Source organism: Theobroma cacao, chromosome 7 (assembly GCF_000208745.1).
Source record: "Theobroma cacao cultivar B97-61/B2 chromosome 7, Criollo_cocoa_genome_V2, whole genome shotgun sequence".
Classification (NCBI taxonomy): Eukaryota; Viridiplantae; Streptophyta; class Magnoliopsida; order Malvales; family Malvaceae; genus Theobroma; species Theobroma cacao.
In genome coordinates this window covers 20,635,481-20,640,326 of record NC_030856.1, presented here as the reverse complement: position 1 = coordinate 20,640,326, position 4,846 = coordinate 20,635,481, and positions in this window count along the sequence as shown.

Below are 4,846 nucleotides of genomic sequence, written 5' to 3'. Positions count from 1 at the left end.
AAAATCAAATAAAACATACTTTAGATAATTAAGACGATAGTAAGGTTACTCACTATTTGGGGAGTCAAATTCCAAGTACTCAAATTCTTGATCCTCAGGTACTATCTCTTTGCTTTTGTCAGAATGCTCACCACCTAGACATAATGCACAATAAGCCATTTACTACATTGTGCTAAATTGTTATAAAACCAATTCAGGCTTTATACTAGTGTATGAAATGGGATGCAAATTGTTCGGATTATTGTCTAAACACGGTGTTCTACACAAATTCAATTGTGTATCTAAATTAAACAGTATTGACCTAATTCGATCTATCACTCGATTAATTGGTCAATACGTCCAATTCAACTCCAAATAATTTCATTTTTCTCTCAATACTCCAAATCATCAAACACAAATTAAATAACTTGAAATATGGCAAAATCATCCTCACATTTTCTCTTGGAAAATTCGGCCATGGTGGGTGCAACAACACTATAATTTTTCCTACTTGATTCTCACACCATAAATCACTAATTCCTAACCAAATCACTTGAAATAAAATCAAAATCATCCTCAATATTCCACATGGAGAATTCGGCCAATGATGGGTGATGGGAGAAAATGAATTTTCTTGTTGGCTTTTCATGCTACACATCACTAACTAACTAAAAACACTAAAATATCTTAAAATCTAACCAAATCAAGCATCAAAACCTCTCTCTAAGTGTTCAGCCAGCAAAATACCCATCATGAAATCATGTGATTCAACCATGGAAAACGCAAAATAATGCATGGGAAAGGTAGATCACAAGTCAAAATCAAGAAATTTTACCTTTGATTGCTTGATTACTTGAATTTTCACACTTTTCCCTTGAATTTTTCCACCTAGGGTTTGTGTTCTTCTTTTCTTCCTTTGTTCTTGTTTTGGCCGGCCATACTGAAGAGAAATGGGCTGATTTTGTGCTAATTTATAAGGAAAATAATAAATGGATGAGATTTTAACACATGTCACCATTCCATTGGTCCATGTGTCATACTTAGCCATTAAGCAATCTCTCTCCACCACTTAAATTTCCTCAATTATCCATGATAATATTGGGTAAAATCCATGTGCTGAACAAGTGTTGGGTGGTGTAAAATTACAATTTTGCCCTTGGGAGGCAAAATGACTATTTTACCCCTATGCTAAAAAAAATATCGAAATTAAAAGTTTTCACTTCTTAAACTCAAATTATGTTCTAAATAATAAATCTTGATCAAAAACTTCTTCCAACATTCCAATTTTTAACCTCAAGTGGCAAAATGACCATTTTGCCCCTAGGTCATGAAAATTCCAATTTGATTCCAAATCGGTCCTCGAACTCTGAATCACTATTTTAAGTCATTATGGAGTTTTAAAAGTCTCAATTTCATCTTAAAATCTCTATTCGAACTAATTCGAGGCTTAAATCAACTTAGTTGTACCATTTGGTACATTGTCGTCCTTTAATAATTTTTGAGGTATCCAAGTAAGCAAACATGCATTCTTATGTAAGAATGGCATAATAAACATATTGTAGAGCTGGGCTTGACAGGGGGTGGCTTGTGAAGAACTATTGCATAAAACTCTCGGACTACAGGCACCACTGCAGCTTCAGGTTGGTTACCAAAATAGTTGCCAATGTCTGTCTCGAAACATGCCATGAATCTCCTTATAAGGAAGGATGGGAATATCTATCCCTCGTTCAGGAATTGGCACTTTGTTGATCAACGATGTATGATATCTCGTAGAGGCATCGACAGAGATGAACTTTGATCTATCAAAGGCGCCATTGGAGCTTGGTTTGGATCATTTGGGTGCCATTCCTACAAAAGAAATTCAATTATCAAAACAAATCTAAAGTAAAAGTATGCAAGTAGTGTTGCGTGCATAACCACGAAAATATGAAAGATCCACAGGCACCAATTTAATTAATTTTTGTCCCATTCAACAATCCAAATTCAACAATTCCATTCACAATCTCACTTCGCAAGATGCAACATAAATTATTTATTCCTCACAACATTCATACATTATTCTCATAATGATAAGTTTTACCATGCAATAGTCCAAAAAATAAAATAAAAATTTTATGACAATGCACTCATTCAAAATTAGCAATTATTGTATGTTGTTGCACCAACAATTCCAGAATTTATTTCTACTTGCTCAACCAAGCATAAAAAATTAAACAAACCCATCATCTACTCACATCAACAAAGCATTTATCAATTGTATTAAAAGCAATAAAAAAAAGTCCATGAATCCATTAGATGGGTAACAAGTATTTGGCACTAATCATAAAAATTTCCTACACTCCAAACATACACCATGAGAGTGTAGGAAAACCCATTAATAAACCTACATAATGGATTCATTCAATGTGCAAAAATCATAAAATTTTATAATGATCTTACTGTCACACAATAATTTTTCTCTCACTACAAAAATCAAATATGTGGTAGAGAGAGAAAGAGAACTCACCATGAAGGAGGATTGAATGCAACACAAAAAAAACAAGTATGGAAAAGATGTAAAAATTGTAAATGAAGAAGAAAAGAAAAAAAATATGCAACTAGCTTTTTTTTATGTGTGTGAGCAAAAAGGGGAGCAAAATATTTGAGAGAAGAGAGGATGAAGGTGGCTAGAGAAGAAGAAGAATGAAGAAGAAACAAAAAAAAACAAAAACTAAAGGCTTTTATAAGGTTGGGGTAGCCCCCGATCTAGCTTCGAGGCCCTCACAAGTGAGGGCTGCAACTCTCATCTCCTAGCACCTAAAACGTAACGCTTCGAGTTTGAGGGCCGCGGCACTCACACATTATGTTTAAAGCCTTTTTCAGCATCATTGCTCTTTCTTTGAAGGTCATGATGCTCAAGTTGAAGGCCGCATCTCTGACTTTAATTTTTTGAATTTTTTTTGAATTTTTTATTTTTTTAAACCAATTACCTACAAAAGGAAACATAAAAAAATTAAATTAAAAGAATTAAATTGTAACTAAAAAAATTAAATAAAATAAAGGCTAAAATAAGTAAGCTTTAGGAGCTTGGGTTGCCTCTCAAGAAACCCTTCATTTATATTCTTTAGCTAGACTGACTTGGACTTTAGGCCATGTCAAGTAAGTGTATTGAAGACTTTTGACGATTAATTTTGCCTTCCCAATAATGCTTCAATCTTTGTCCATTGACTTTAAATTTTCGACCATCTATCCCTTTAACTTCGATTGCTCCATGTGGAAATACCTCATTGACAATGAAAGGATCGGACCACCTTGATTTGAGCTGTCTCGAAAATAATTTCAAGTGAGAGTTATAGAGCAAGATTGATTGTCTTAGCTCAAAGCTTCGTTCCACTATCTTCTTATCATGCCATTGCTTTATTTTCTCTTTATAGAGTTTGGCATTCTCATAAGCTTAAAGGCAAAATTCATCAAGTTCATTTAATTGCAACAACCTTTGCTCACCTGCTGCTTGTAAATCAAAATTTAACTTTTTCACAACCCAATAAGCATTGTGTTCAAGTTCCACTAGTAAGTGATAAGCTTTGCCAAAGATCAACTTATATGGATATGTGCCAATTGGGGTCTTGTAAGCAGTCCCATATACTCACAATGCATCATCCAATTTTCTTGCCCAATCTTTTCTTCTGGAACACAATGTTTTCTCCAAAATCCTCTTGATTTCTCTATTTGATACTTTCATTTGGCCACTAGTTTGAGGATGATACGCAGTTGCAACCTTGTGTTTAACTCCATATTTTTCCATAAGCACTTCAAAATACTTGTTGCAAAAGTGACTCCTCTCATTACTAATAATTGCCCTTGGAGTGCCAAATCAAGTGAAATTATTCTTCTCAATGAAATTCATTACCACATTTGAATCATTATTAGGAAAGGCTGCCGCTTCAGCCCATTTGGAGACATAATCTACGGCAAGCAATATGTGTTTGTTGTTGTATAAAGACATGAATGTACCCATAAAGTCAATACCCCATACATCAAAAATTTATATCTTAAGGATGTTGTTGAGAGGCATCTCATATCGCCTTGAGATATTACCCATTCTTTGGCACCTGTCATAATGCAAAATAAAATTGTGAGCATCCTTAAAAAATATAGGCCAATACAAACCTGATTGGAGGACTTTAGAGGTAGTCCTTGTTCCTCTAAAGTGTCCTCCATAATTTGAAGAATGGCAATGGTGAAGCTGTAACATCCGACCCTAAAATATCTGTGATATATCATTCACATGCTTTGGATAGCATGTTTGTATATTGAATTGCCCCGGAAAACAAGTTAAATGACTGTATTGCCCCTAATGGTACGGTTCAGTCAAATAAGTCTTGAACTAGTTTAAACAGAGAGTCGAGGATGAATTTGAGAAAACTAAAACCCATGGGTTGATTTAAAATGAGGATTCAGAGTTTGAGGTCCGATATGGAGTTAATCCAAACTTTAAGTATTCTAGGGGCAAAATGGTAATTTGCCACATGAGGACGAATATGGAAATTTTTAATCCCGTTTGATTAAGATTGATTATATTAAACTTATTGGAGTTTAATTTGAGGGTTTGGTAGTGAAAAAGTTTAATTTCGGTGATTTCTGGAGTGCAGGGGCAAAATCGTAATTTTTCCACTCGCGGACAAAATTTGAGATTTTGAGAGAATTTAGATCACATTTGACAAATTGGAGAATGGTATGAGTATAAGGGATGAAAAATATGTCTATGGGTAATTTTTCAGTTTTTGGGGCAAAAATGTAATTTTTGACTTTTACAGGGTAAAAGTGTAAATTTCAAAAATTACTCCACCAAGACTTTGGATAAGTCTGAGAATTTTATCTAAGCTAT